Below are 16201 nucleotides of genomic sequence, written 5' to 3'. Positions count from 1 at the left end.
CCAATTTTTTCGAAACAAGTGCATGCACTTATTATCACGATAAAAACAATATCCGTGCTGCATCCCAGTTATCAGTCTGTACTTCCAGAATTCTCTCGTTTATTGAGCACGTATATTGTTTTTTCCAGGTCGAGCAAGTTTCAACTGGGTTGTAGACTGCCCAGGGTTGGTTTTGTTTTTACCAGGCCCAGCCCATGACGACAAAGGGGCACAAAGATTCAACAGGTATCTACTGGCCTCTGGCCCATCAGCGTTAGTTATATTTTGTCTTACAACATCCGCAGGCAGTTTTTTTACTGAATCAAACACACAGCACAGTTCTATTTTCCTCTTGAAATGCACGTCCTACATCCGTTTTCTAATCTCTACCTATAGTTTTACTAGTTCATATACACGTATCATTATATTGAAAACACATAAAATTCCCTTTTCATATTTACATCCTTGTTTTTGTTGTTTTTTCCCAACCAGCGCTGATTTTTTACCACTGGTTTTCCCTTAAACCAACTCAATTGTCCCACGTCTTATTTGCTTACAAAAACAAAACGATTTTTTGGCAAATCAATAAGTTCTTAAAAAATTGTTTATCATTTCGGGATTACAACAGTTGGGACTCCACCGAAATATGCAAAATAAGGTTGACAACTGGGTCCATGACCACAACCCAGTTTTTTAGTGACTTGCCAAGTAAGTCGCTTTGTCAGGCGTGTTGGGCTGCAAATCTTTCAAGGTGAGGAGAGCTTTCACTCGGCTGGCCGAGAAAATGACCCATCAGTAATGAGAAATGGGTTGTACATTTTTAAAACACATCAAACCGACAATTAGTTTCAAATATCTTTTTTTTCATTTCGAGATTTTAAATTACATTAATTTTTATGCGTGGAGAATTTGTTGGATATTATATTGATATACATTTATTTTTAAAATCAGTTTGAATGTGAGTCAAAATTTCAGGATTAAAAACAGTTCGGACCGCACCGAAATATGCAGAATTTCGTATAATTTTTTAACCGTGGCCACAATATGGGCCGTAATGCTAACAAAAAGAATATGGGCTCCAAAAAAAACCTTAAGAATTAGCAAATGGGCTGTAAATTATTAGAAATAATGGTAGATGGGTTGTATGCTGTTTTCCACAGATTTGAGGCTTTCCTAAAAAATGGGTTGACGCACAAGCAATGACTGTTGGATGTCCATCCAACGGCCGTCGTGCTTCTTCAATCTGTGCTCTTCCTGCTCCAGCCGCTCAAACAAGCGCCGGCGGGACTGCCTGCTCCTTCCTCGCCACAGCCGGCTGTGCTGCTGTGCAGGCCTCACCGCCCCATCGTACTCCCATAGCTGGCCTAGGCATCCCTCTACTCACCCACACCTCCTGTTATTCTCCGGCAATGGCAGACGAACCATTAAACCCTCGTACAGTCGTACTCCCCTCCGTGTGGGAAACAACTTTCGAGTCTTCCCTACCTCCGTCTCGTTCCCTTCCTAGGCCTCGCCGTCGTCCACCGCCCTGGTGCTCTCGGCGCGGCCTGGTCAACTTGGTCAACGACCGACATGCATCTGAAGTGGACTGTACATGGAGAGGCCGACAGCTGGGTCCACGGCCGCACACAAGGAAATGCCTCCTTATTACGCGCAAAACAATGATTCCTCCACCTGACATCAGGGACCCACCAAAAAGGCCTCTGTATTTCGTGAAAAAAACATTACCGCCGCTGACAGCTCGGACTCACCAGCTATATCTTCGCACGCAAGGAAGTGCCTCCTTATTACGCACAAAAAAATGAATACTCCCCCTGTTAGCTGGGACCCAGTATAGTGGCAGGTTGACTTGTGGGCCTACTAAGTTGACGGGGATAGAGGGCTTTGTCAACTTAGTCAATATGCACGATTCTAGCTCCAGTGACCGTACGATGTCCATCCAATGGCCGTAGTGCTTCTTCAACCTCTGGTCTTCTTGCTCCAGCCGCCCAAACCAGCGTCGGTCGTGCCTCATGCTCCTGCCTCCCATGGCCGGCTGCGATGTAGTAGAGGCCTCACCACCCCCTACTACTCCCACCGCTAGCCAGGCCGTCCCTCTACTCACCCACACCCCCTGTTAACTCTTATTCTGCGGCGAGGACAGCCTCAAACCGCAGCGAACCAATGAACCCTCCTACACCTCTACGCGTGGGCATCCACTGCTACGTCTTCCCCGGCTCCGCGTCGTCCCCTTCCTAGGCCTCGCCGTCGTCCACCGCCCTGGTGCTCTCGGCACGGCGTGGTCAACGTGGTCAAGGAACAGCTTCCATCGGACATGGACTGTACGTGGAGAGGCTGACAGCTGGGTCCACGGCGGCCGCAAGGAAGTGCCTCCTTATTACGCGCAAAATAATTATTCCTCCACCTGACAGCAGGGACCCACCGGACGGGCCACCGTATTTAGTGAAAAAACGTTTCCCCCTGACTGCTGGGACCCACCAGCTACACCTTCGCACGCAAGGAAGTGCATCCGGGCAAAAAAAACAGAACTAGCTACATCTTCGCACATAAGGAAGTGCCTGATAGTCGGGACCCACCTGCTCGAAGCGTACGTAGCGTTGTCATTCTGGTCGCGAACGTGTACGTACATACTGGTCGTTGTAGAGGCGCGCACGTTTCGTAGTAGAGGCACGCACGTGTCATAGTAGAGGCGCACACGTAGCATGTACACGTACGTACATCGGCCAGGGTGCAAGAAAGAAAATACGGCCACATATGTGTACATACGAACGGGGTCTCGAACGCCTACTCACGCATACGTACGGCCAGGGCTCGTGAACATGGCTGGGTCAGAACAGAGAAACAACGTCATCATCGTGTTCATGGGGAGCCAACCGGCTGGGTCAGAATGGAATGCGTGGTCGTGTTCATCGGGCCTGGAAACGAGGCCTGGCATACCATAGAACGGAGGAAACGGCCTTGTGTTCGACCGGCCATGTTCGAAAAGGGATCCTGTTCATCGGGAGGGGTGTGGCGTACCACAAAACGGAGGAAACACACCTCCTACGGTCGAAACGGTTGTCCTGTTGATTGGGAGGGGTGTGGCGTACCGCAAAACGGACGAAGCAGACTTGTGTTGGAGCGCTACGGTCGAAACGGGGGTCCTATTCATCAGCAGGAGTGTGGTGTAACGCAAAACGGGACTCCACAGGATACTGTTCATCTCCACCGCCGACCTCCTCCGGCCTCCACGGGCTACTGTTCATCCACCGTCGACCTCCTCCGGCCTCCACCTGCGACTGTTCATCCACGGGCTCCTGTTCATCCAGCCTCCACCTCGCGCTACTCCAGCGGCTACTGTTCAACCACCCCTTCACGGGCACCCCTCCACCGTCCACTGTTCATCTAGCCCTCCACACCACGGGGTCCTGTTCAACCACCCCTCCACCGGCACCCCTCCACCGTCTATTGTTCATCCATCCCTCCACACCACGGGGGTCCTGTTCATCCAGAGGTAACGCCACCGCTCACTGTTCATCCACCCCCTGCAACGCTCACTGTTCATCTAATCGATCAGCTTCAGTTAGCAGCAATAGCGAAGGAATCCCTCGATCGGGTTCAGTTAACAGCCATTGATCGATCGCTCGGGTTCAGTTGACAGCCATTGATCGATCGCTCGGGTTTAGTAACGCGTAGCCTGCAGTGCAATCGCTCGGGTTCAGTTAGAGCCCAACGCCTCGCTCGGGTTCAGTTAGAGCCAACGCCTCGCACACACATGCATACGTGTACGAGAGAAACGCGCATCGGTCGGCCCCCGACCACCCACCGTAACCGGGAACTCCCTGAAATTTTCCTCGCCCTCGCTTCTACCACGGTTTTTTCCATCATGGACGGCCCAAAGAATGTCATGCAACTGGATCTCCGGCCCACCCAGGACGAAAAGCCCATTTTCTGTCATGATTTTTTGTCATAGAAGTAGGATCCCACCACATCTATGATGATACCGGGTTTTGTCACAACTATCATCATAGAAGTGTCATATGTATGACAGGAAAAAAATTCGTTTGGCCCAAAATGTCACGGATGTGTCTTCTTTTTGTAGTGTCTCCCGCACCCCGTTGTAATCCCTACTTGAACATGGTGCTTTATGCCACATATTATGATCCAATGATGTGTTGCCATCGTATGATGTTTTGATAGATATCCTTTATCTTTGGGTTGATTGATAATCTAGATCGGTACGAGTTGTATGTTTCATTTTGGTGCTGTCCTATTGTGCCCTCCGTGTGCGCAAGCATGAGGGATTCCTACTGTAGGGTGTTTCAATACGTTCATGATTCACTTATCACTACTGGAATCTAGCATTTTGCCATCTGCCACCTCTTTGCCGTCTGCCAGCTGATGGCAAAGAGGCTCTTTGCCATCCGCTTCCACAAAGCGGACGGCAAAGAAAGTGCAGATGGCAAAAATGCTATTTGCCGTGAGCTGCTTCTTTGCCATCGGCCAGCTGACGGCAAAGAGCTAGAAGGAAGACATCAAAGAGACAGGTGGGCCCCATAGGGCACGGCGTGGCTAGGTCATATTATTTGTCGTCCGCTAGCGGACAACAAAAGAGGTGACTACTTTGTCGTCTGCTAGCGAACGAAAATGTTAGTCCTTTGCCGTCCGCTTGCAGACAGTAAAGAGGAGACGTGGGCCAGCCCTAACGGTGGCCCTCTTTGTCGTCTGCTAACAGAAGGCAAAGAAGGCCCACTTAATGGGCCGAGCCATCTCCCATCTTCCTCCCAAGCGCCCGCCTCTCTCCTCTGTCGCTGTTGTTGCCGCTGCCGACCATCCCCGCCCCCCGGACACAGCCCCCACCGCCGGCCAGCCCCGCCGCCGTCCAGCGCTCCCGCCCCCTCCCCCCTGTGAACAGGAGCCTCGCCGCGCAGAGGCCTGTGCCGGGCCGCCCCGATGCCAGACCCCTCCCCGAGGTCCCTGCGCCGCCCCGCCCCGCTGCCGTCCTCCTCCCCGCGGCCCCTGCGCCGCCCCGCCCCACCGACCAACCTCGACGGAGCAAGAGGTAATTTTTTCTGTTTTTTCCTTTTTTTGTTCTCTTTTTTCTTGATTTGTTTTAGGTTTGTGCTAGGTTTAATTAGGTGTAGTTTTGAGTTTTTAGGTTTAGGTTAGTGCTAGGTTTAGGTGTAGTTGTGAGTTTTTATGTTTAGGTTAGTGCTAGGTTTAGGTGTAGTTTTTTCCTATTTTGTTATAGGTTAGTGCTAGGTTTAAGAAGAGGAAAAAGGAGGAGGAGAAGAAGAAGAAGAAGAAGAACAAGAAGAAGAAGAAGAGGAAAAAGAGAAAGAAGAAGAAGAAGAAGAAGAAAAAGACACCTCAACCCACACCCCGACACCACATCCACGTTTCACAACTGACGCCGATGTCCGGCGTCCTAGAGCAACCGTTCCCGGCATCGATGGCGGTCTAACACCATTGCGAATTCGCCAAGGTGTTCGACCATCATCGGCCACCAGAACTTTTGTTGCGGGACACCGGGCACCGGCTTCACTTGTGGAATGTGGATCTAGTGTTCAACACCGACCGCCTCATGTAACTTGCACTGATGGTAGTTGCTATTTAGTTTACCCGGAAATCAGCGGGTTAATTTAGGGGGTTCCTCGGTGTCGATGGTACCCTAAATAGCAAGTACCGTCAGTGCGTGGTACATGTGGCCGTCGGTGTCGAATACTTGCTATGTTACTCATCTTTCGATTTAAATGTGCAATTATTTTGTCGCTGCGAGGGTCTAGTGTCCGACGAGCTCCGCCCATGCGTTCGTTGGTGAGCACAAATGACATCTCCTCCTTCCCCCTTCATTTGCTATGTTCCGGTCTTCGTGCCGATGGAACTTGCTAGCTATAGTTGTCAATCATCAGTATGCGTAACCACTATGCGTCTCCAGTTCAAAAGGGTTACATCTATAAATGTGCATGCAGTTGCATATTTATAATCATGATTCTTTCGAATTGTCCAATGTTATCCATGGACAGCCCAAGTATGTGTAGATTGGGTTCGTTTTCCCATATGCTCTGCTCCGGATCCGATGCAGATTTTTGTCAGTGCCTCCCTGTTGTTCTCCGGGTACACATCCTCTCTACGTATTGCCGAGACGTGTATCCGGAGAACAACGGGGAGCTTCTGCCGAAATTTTGCGTCGGATCCGGAGCAGAGCATGGAAAAACGAACCCAATCCACACATACTTGGGTGGGATTAGGACAGATCTTTACCTATTAGCCTGTAGGTTGCATGGACGTAATAAAACTGACAAACTCCATTAACTGATGGATATGGTTTGCTTAATTATGTATATATTTCTTGTGTGTCCAGTAGGAAGTCAAAATGAGTGATCGTGCGTGGATGTACACCGGTTACACTAGTCAGAAAGTTTGGACCGAGGAATGGTTAACAAAAACCAAGGGGTTTGTTAGAGCCGCATTTGCAAATGTCCAGGAATTAAGCTGGTGCCCCTGTGCCCGGTGCAACAACTATAAAAAGAGGGACAAGCTTGAAATGAGTAAAGACCTGCAGAAGTTTGGTTTTATGCCTTATTACATGGTCTGGACATTACATGGTGAGTCTGCCCAACGTGCCAGAGCCGAGGTGGTTCGTCATTGCACCGACGAGCATGGTACCGGGACCATAGACATGGTGCAAGATTTGACGATGCTCGGGACTCGAACGAGGAGATGGAGGAATCTGCAAAGGCCTTCACTGTAATGTTGGAGTCATCAAAATGTCCTCTCCACAAGCACACTGAGCTTTTTCAGCTGGATGCCATCTCACAAATAATGGCTTTGAAGGCTCAATTCAACTTGGGCAGAGAATGCTACGACGCGATGATAACAGTATTCAGACGATTTCTACCCAAAGGCCATGTGTTACCTCCAAACCTGTACCAGTCAGACAAAATCCTCCGTGCTCTTAAGATGCCCTATGAGAAGATACATGCCTGTGAGAAAGGATGTGTCTTATTTAGGCTTCAGTATGAGGACTTGAACTATTGTCCCATTTGCAATTCTTCCAGGTATGTTGTGGTAGACAACGGTATGGGTGAGAAGACGCAGACCAAAATACCCGTTAATGTTCTTAGGTATATGCCAATCGTACCAAGACTTCAATGTCTTTTCATGGTCGAAGAGATGGCCAGACAGATGACATGGCACAAAACAGGTAAAAGAACCGAACTAGATGCATATGGGAATGTGATGATGGTGCACACATCGGATGGTGAAGCATGGAAGCGCTTCGATGCATTACATAAGGAAAAAAGGCGAATCCAAGGCATCCTCGAGTCGCCATCAGCACAGATGGGTTTAGTGTGTTTGGTCAGATGGCAGCCCCATACAGCTTTTGGCCCATGTTTGTCATTCCACTCAATCTCCCCCCCCCGGGCAGATTATGCAAAGAAAGAACATTTTCCTGACGTTGATAATTCCAGGGCCCAACTATCCGGGGAAGAATATGAATGTGTACATGCAGCCGCTTAAGGACGAATTGCATGAAGCTTGGGATAATGGGTTCAAGACATACGGTGCCTTTAGCAAAGAGAACTTCATAATGCATGCCTGGTACAGGTAATCGATGCATGACTTGCCAGCGTATGCGCTATTAGTTGGCTGGTGTGTGCATGGAAGGTTCCCGCGCCCCACATGCAAGGGAGCTCTTGAGTTTCATTGGCTGACGGCAGGGCACAAGTATAGTTGCTTCGACTTGCATAGACCGATCCTACATCCTCGCCATAAGTTCAGGAAAGACAAGAAGAACTTCATCAAAGGTAGAGTTGTCAACCACTCTGCACCACCTGCGTTGCCAGGCAAACAGACCATAGATCAGTTAAACGCTCTCAAGCCAGATCCAAAGCATCCAGGGTGTTTCAAGGGGTATAATAAGGAACACACCTGGACTCACAAGACATGCTTATGGGATCTGCCTTACTTCAAAGACCTCCTTTGCACACACAACATCAACGTGATGCACATTGAAAAGAATATCGCCGAAGCCATTTTTGGTACATTGTTTGGCATAGAGGGGAAATCAAAGGATAATACTAAGGGTAGAGATGATCAGGAGGAGCTATGTGATAGACCGTTACAAAACATGCAAGAACCGAAAGGAAAGCGGAACTGGACGAAGCCAAAGGCATGGTTCAATCTTGGAAGGCCAGCTATGAAGGAAATTATTTTGTGTGTGAAAATGCAGTTGATGTTCCTCGATGGGTATGCGGAAAATCTAAAGAGGGGAGTGAGTCCTGAAAAATTGAAAATATTTGGTCTAAAAAGTCATGATTGGCACATATGGATTGAGCGGATAATGCCGGTGATGTTGCGTGGCTTCATCCCTGAGGATGAATGGCTAGTACTGGCAGAGCTGAGCTATTTCTTCCATGTTCTTTGTGCGACCTCCTAGAAGAAATGGAACAGTTGGCGCCAGAGTTGATCTGCAAGTTAGAGATGATCTTTCTGCCAAGCTTCTTTAATCCAATGCAACACTTGATTTCGCATCTCCCAACCGAGGCACAATTAGGGGGGGGCATGCAAAATCGTTGGTGCTACTCAACTGAGAGGATGCAGAAGACGCTTCAAGAAAAATGTAAAAATAAATGTAGAATAGAACCATCGATGGCCGAGGCATTCATCACTGAGGAGGCGGCAAACTTCATGACAACACACTATGAAGCCAAAAATCGTCATTTGCATAATCCGAAGCCTCGGTACAATGCTAATGACCCTAAAAAGGGTCAATCCAACCTCAGCCTATTCAAAGGGAATCTCGCACCATCCAGTGGTTGGAAACCAGTATCATTGGATGTTGAAGAATGGCGGACCATTTCACGGTATCTCTTTAACAACCTAACAGAAGTGCGGCCGTACATCGAGTAAGATCTTGGTACATTGTTTTTCAACTTCTAATGCCTTTGAACTACTCTTATTCCTAGATATTTTATGCAGTCAATACGTCGCCATATTCTCATATGGAACGGTGATCCAAAAGGATTCCGTCGAAGAGTATGAGCTTCTAGCCAAGCAAGGAGGCGAATATCCCGGTTTCATCTCTTGGTTCAAAAAACGGTAATTTCCATTAGACCCTTTCATTTCTTTGGCTAATTTGTGACTAATGCAACAATTCTTTTGTATTAAACTTGTAGGCTAATTCAGAGATTATGGATGCCGAATTGAGACAAGTAGCTAATGGTTTCGACTATAAGGTTCGTTCATTTGAGAATTACGACATCACCGGGTATCGCTTTCGTACTTATGGCAAACAGCTATATATGGCCGACCAAAAGTCTACAAATTGTTGTGTCTCTACTATTGACGAAAGAGGTATCGAGTATTATGGAAGAGTTGAAGCAATTTATGAACTTCAATTCTATGGTGAAAACCCACCAAACGTCATAGTCTTCAGATGTTATTGGTTCCAGCCGAGGGAGACTAGAAGGACTCATGAACATATAGGGCTAGTCTAAATCAAACAAAGCACCCATTTGGATGTTCCCGATGTCTATATTACGGCTCAACAGACAACCCAAGTTTTCTATCTACCGTGGGCCTGTCAAAGTGATCCAAATCTCAGTGGTTGGGATGTCGTTTATGAAGTGCCGCCACGTGTTAGACCACCTCCCCCCAATGAGGAGGATTATGAACCTCACATTAACCAAGACACATATGACGAAGGATAATACTTCCAAGAAACACGTCTTTACAAAAAACATTACAAGAACCGCTCTACTCCACCCCAGAACATTGAAGTAGACAACGATAGTGAATCCAACTTCACCCCTGAGCCAAAAGAAGAAGTTACTGCTATAGATGACCTATCAATGCTTGAACGATTACGTAAAGGTGGCCTTCCACATGATGATGCATTTATTAATGATGATGATGAGCACGTCATTACCGATAGTGATGAAGATGATGCATTTATTAATGATGATGATGAGCACGTCATTACCGATAGTGATTATTAGGTATTAAATTTTTTATGTTGTACTTGATTTATATAGTTATCTGTATGATTGTATGATTTATATAGTTGGAATGTATAATTTTCTTACTTTGTATGGTTGTTTCTTATACATAGTGCCATGGTCTTGATGTCCGTCCCCGTCGGCCCTCACCCGCTTTATGATTCGGATGTGGTAAATTCTCTTTCATAACTTTTTGTTGCATTTCACATTTATGATAATTATGGCCATCAAGTTGACATAGAGATATTTTAATCTAGGAGGTATGTGAACCGAAATTTGAAACCGACCCTCTTGTCGAGAAGTTAACTTTAGTTGAAAAAGAAAATGAGTATTTGTAAGAAAAAATTAAAAGAATTGAAGAAGAGAAGATGACATTGGAGTTGTATGTTGCTGATGTCATCGATGATCACAAGATGAAGATGAATGCAATGCGCTTGAAGATGGATGCAATGCGCGTGAAGCTTAACAAAATTAGAAAATATGCCATTGATAATGAGGCTTGGTATCATTATGCTGTTGGATCAATTGTTACCTTAGTTGCGATCTTCATCATATTTGTTGTGATGAGGGTAAGTTTTCTCTAATGTTTTGCTTTACAAATGGATACTTAGCTTATTTTCATCCTAAATGGCATAATTACCTAAGTTAGATAAAAAATGAGCTATACTTAGCTTATTCAGTTCATTTATGACATACTTAGCATACTTAGGTAAAAAATGGCATGATAATCTTTGTTACCTCCAAAATGATAAAGACTTAGCTTATTTTCCTCGAAAATGACATAATAACCTTACTAAGCTCCAAAATGACCTATTTACCTAGCTTAGCTCTAAAATGACCTACACTTAGCATTTTTACCTAGCTTAGCAATAAAATGGCATTTTACCTACCTTAGTTAGAAGAAGAAGATAAAGAAGAGGAGAGGAGAAAAAGAAAGACAAGAAAAAATCTTCTTCTTCTTCTTCTTCTTCTTCTAACTAGTCTTCTTATTCTTCTTCTTCTAACTTTCATCTTTCCCAATTTGCATATTTGCTTTACATGAGGAAGCTTGGATTCATGGAGTGTACTATTCTTCTTGTGCTTCCTTGTTGTTTATGAAAACTTGTTTGGATATGTATGTCTATATGGATATGTTGTTGGAAACTTGTTTCTGGTTATGTATATATGGATATGTTGGACTTTGTTGAACTATGTTGTTGGATTTGATGAAATATGTTGTTGGACATGTTGTTGGATATGTTGGATATGTATGCATGTTATCTGTGTTTGAAACCATGTCTAATTAATTGTATTAAATAAAAATAGGGGATGTATAGCCTCTTTGCCGTCCGCTAGCCGACGACAAAGAGCTTTGCCGTCTGCTAGCAGACGACAAAGAGGACACGTGGCAGTCACCTGTGCAAACTGGGAACACTGGCTCCCTATTTGGTCATTTGCCGTCTGCAAGCAGATGGCATTGTGACCAAATAGGCCTGGCAAACAGGGCCATCTATGCCGTCTGCCAGCAGACGGCATAGCTGGCCACATGGCAGCTTCCCAGTGATGCCCTAGCTAAGCTCTTTGCCGTCTGTCAGCGGACGGCAAAGAGCGTCGTTAACCCCCTAACGGCTCTCACCCCACACCACTGTCGTTCGTTGTCTTTGCCGTCTGCTCGCCTCGGATGGCAGACGGCACAATCCTTTGTTGTTCGTTTCTGCAAAGCGGATGACAAAGAAGGCCTTTGCTGGCACGTGTTCAGTCGGACAGTTTGCCGTCCGCTAGCTGATGGCAAAGGAGTTTGCCGTCCGGGATCTATGCCTTTGCCATCCGCTATGGCGAATGGCAAAGAAGCTGATTCCAGTAGTGTTTAGGGTTTAGGGTTTAGAGGGAGAACCTCTCCCCATCCAGAGGGAGAACCTCTCCCCATCCAGAGGGAGGCCAAGATCAAGGGGGAGAACCTCTCCCCATCTAGGGGGGAGGCCATGGAGGAGGAAGAACAAGGGGGAGAACCTCTCCTCCTCTCTCTCGATGGCGATGGAGTGCCATCGGGAGGGGAATCATCACCGCGGTGATCATCTTCATCAACATCACCATCATCATCACCATCCTCATCTATTTTACGCGGTCCACTCTCCCGCACCCCGCTTTAATCCCTACTTGAACATGGTGCTTTATGCCACATATTATGATCCAATGATGTGTTGCCATCCTATAATGATCTAGACCGGTATGAGTTGTATATTTTATTTTGGTGCTGTCTTATTGTGCCCTCCGTGTCTCGCAAGCGTGAGGGATTCCTACTGTAGGGTGTTGCAATACGTTCATGATTCGCTTATAGTGGGTTGCTTGAGTGACAGAAGCATAAACCCAAGTATGGGGGTTGTTGCGTATGGGATAAAGGGGACTTGATATGTTAATGCTATGGTTGGGTTTTATCTTAATGATCTTTAGTAGTTGCAGATGCTTGCTAGAGTTCCAATCATAGGTGCATATGATCCAAGAAGAGAAAGTATGTTAGCTTATGCATCTCCCTCATATGAAATTGCAATGATGACTACCGGTCTTGTTAACAATTGCCTAGGATAATTCCGCACACCAACCCATCATTATTCCACACTCGCTATTTATAATATTTAGTAATATATTCTAACTTTATTATAAGAGCACCTACTTTTATATTTTAGCTCTCCGATACCATGCAAAGTTATCCTCTTCATACCCACAACGTAGTTTTATTTCTCGTTTCTAGTTGGAAGCAAACGTTCGGTGTACGTAGAGTCGTATCAGTGGTAGATAAGACTTGAGAGAATATTGATATAAAATTTAGCTCCTTGTGGGTTGGACACTCCATACTTATCACTTCCACCTTTGGGAATTGCTATGATGATTCCCTGCACTTGGGGATTATCAAGCTCTTTTCTGGCGCCGTTGTCGGGGAGCAGTAGCGTGGGGTAGATATCCTCATGTTTGCTTGTTTGCTTTCTTCACTAAGTAGATTTTGTTTTTCCTTTTTGTTTCTGTTTATTTGTGGGTGAAACATACAAAAAAATTTAAAGAATAAAAATACAATTTTTTTTACTTGCCTCTCATGCCTAAAAAAGTTTTTCAAAAATAGAAGTGATTGGAAAGTTATGCATTGAAGAAGTGAGGGTCGACCTTGAGCACTTGTGTTCATGCTCACGGAAACAATGTAGAATTTTTCATGGAAGTTTATATGTAAATAATTATACCCTTGTATATATCCATTGTATTATAAAAATAATGTGCCAAGCTTTGGTTTTAGGATGATTAGATTGCTTGTTTACTATGTGCAGAACAAAAACAGAAACTTTGTCTGTAGCGCATGATTTTACATTTTTTTACTGGAAGGTCAAATGGGTCTGAAACTGTTTGCACATTACTTATGTACAAATCTTTAAAATTGTCATATTTATTTCATAATTTTTGGAGTTACACAAGCTTACTAAACTTCCAGATTACTACAGACTGTCCTGTTTTTGACAGCTTCTGTTTTTCGCGTGTTGTTTGCTTATTTTGATGAATCTATGGCTAGTATTGGGGGTATGAACAATAGATAAGTTGGAATACAGTAGGTATAACACCAATATAAATAAAGAATGAGTTCATTACAGTACCTTAAAGTGGTAGTTTTATTTATTACACTAAAGGATCTCATGAAGTGTTTGTTAAAGTTTTGTGTGGATGAAGTGTTCGAAGATCGAGGAGCTATCAATATGAGAAGAATAAAGAGAGGCAAGAGTTCAAGTGTTGGGATGCCCAAGGCACCCCAAGTAAATATATTAAAGGATACTCAAGCATCTAAGCTTGGGGATGCCCCAGTTTGCATCCCATCTTTCTTCTTCAATAAATATCGGTATACCTTGGTTTTTGTTTTGTTCACACGATTTGTGTCCTTTGTGTTTTTGTTTTTCCTTTAAGAACCATGCTAGTATGAGATAACCCTTCATTGATTTATATAATACTTCATGTTCTTCACTTATATATTTTGAGCTTGGATATTGGTTAGTCTATGTTAATTGTAGAATTCTCCATGAAATTCACTTATATCTTTTGGAGTATGAATAATACTATCATCTAAAGCAGGTTTGGAAGAGTGTCAACTTTAGGAATTAGTGATCCCACTATTCCGAATGAGAAGAGTTTTGCTTATATGGAGAGTAGCAAAATTTCTATGCTTGTAGACCATGAAAAGAATGCTTTATGTGATGGTTGTATTGTTAAACTCATTCATGATGCTACTGAAAACTATTATGAGGGAGGAATATATGCTTGAAGGAGTTGCAATAATATCAAGTTTCCTCTCTATGTGCTTAAAGTTTTGAAGTTATACTTGTTTTGCCTTCCTATGCTAGTTGATTCTTGTTCCTTTAAATTGTGTGCTCACGAAATCCCTAGGCATAGGAAGTGGGTTAGGTTTAAATTTGCTAGTCATATTCTTCATGATGCTCTCTTTATGTTACAATTCTTATCTTTATGTGAGCATCATTGAAATCATCATGCCTAGCTAAAAGGCATTAAAGAAAAGCGCTTGTTTGGAGACAACCCAATATCTACCTTTACTGTTTTTGTGTGTCAACATGATTAAGATATTGTAGTAATCATGTTTTATAGCTTTCTTTTCAATAAAGTGCCAAGTAAGACCTTTGGGAAGACTTGGGTGAAAGTTAATGTCATCTTGCTGTAAAAAACAGAAACTTTGCTCTCACCAGAATAGATGCCATTTTTTACTGGAGAGTGATTTTAGGTTGATTCTGTTTTCAGATGCTTAATAGACAAATTCCTCACGTCCAACAATTTATTTCATAATTTTTGGAGTAGCAGAAGTATCGTTTCTGTTCAGATCATTACAGACTGTTCTGTTTCTGACAGATTCTGTTTTCATTGCATAGTTTGCTTCTTTTCTAGTTTCTATGGCTTATATTTCTCAATATAAATTGTATAAATGATGTCACGGGGATGAACCCCGGAAGGCGACGGAACCCGGATCCTTTTCAAAAACAGCAGGGCTATCGCCCCTCAAACCGGCACGCGCCTGGCCGGGTTGCTCGACCCGGCAAGGCCCGCAACCCGGCCAAGCTCTCCGACCTGGCGAGGCACGTCGACCCGGCCTCAACAATTGGCACAAGACAGCCGAACCCGGTGCAACCAAGGCTTCCCCAACAAGCCGGCCCCACCCATGGCATGCTCCGCAATCCAGCCACGGGTCAGCTCCCATCCCATCCAGGCCATACGATGGGACGAGACATCAATCACCGATGACCAAGACAACAGTGCCCTCACCCATGCCTATGGTCAGCCGGAGCATGGCAACAGTGCCCCTCACCTGCCCGCTGACCAGGGCTGGCGTGGCAACAGTGCCCCCACCCTCGCCGCTGACGACAGCAAGCGACGACCTGACGGAGTGCCACTATACACGACTCGACTCGGCCTCAACCTGACGATCGACAAGACGATGCACAGTCCTCCTAGGCATGCGGGGCCCGCACCTACGGGAACACGGCGAACCACAGGCCCCCGGCGGGACCCAGCCCAGGTTCCCGGATGCTGACAACCCGGACCTACCAACTCGCAATATTGCCATTGTATCCCTTGGGGGTTGGTCTATAAAACCCCCAGGAGCCCACACATATATGGGCACATGACAGATGATATGTGATGTATGTAGAGAACAGGAGCAAGTAAGGAGCTAGCCACCGAAAACAGCCACCCCAGAGAGAAGGGGCAGCCCAAGCCTCGGCCAGCTCCCTTCCTCTCCCGTACAGCTCTAGGAGTGACATTGTACTATCGAACATCAAACTACACTCGGCAGGACTAAGGGTATTATCTCTCCGGAGAGCCCCAAACCTGGGTATGCCCGGCATCCCGCGCCCGCTCATGCCAACCTCGCCTCTGGAGCCCACCAGCGCCCTCGAGCCTCCTCCTCTCTTTAGCCATCCCTTGGCATTTGCCGTGCGCCCACCACGACAAATGATATGGTACAATAGGAATTCTGTGAGAACAATTATGAACCTTGTCTTTGATAGTACCAAAGTGAATAGTTTACTCTTTATCATACTAACCCATCTCACGAAGTTCCGTTAAGTTTTGCGTGATTGAAGTTTTCAAGCTTTGGGTGAGATATCGATATGAGGAGAATAAGGAGTGGAAAGACCCTAAGCTTGGGGATACCCAAGGCACCCCAAGCTAATATTCAAGGACCTTCATCTGCAACTTCACGGGGACCTACAAGCGACCCGACC

This window comes from Triticum aestivum, chromosome 6B (genome assembly GCF_018294505.1).
Source record: "Triticum aestivum cultivar Chinese Spring chromosome 6B, IWGSC CS RefSeq v2.1, whole genome shotgun sequence".
Classification (NCBI taxonomy): domain Eukaryota; kingdom Viridiplantae; phylum Streptophyta; class Magnoliopsida; order Poales; family Poaceae; genus Triticum; species Triticum aestivum.
This window is presented reverse-complemented; position numbering follows the sequence as displayed.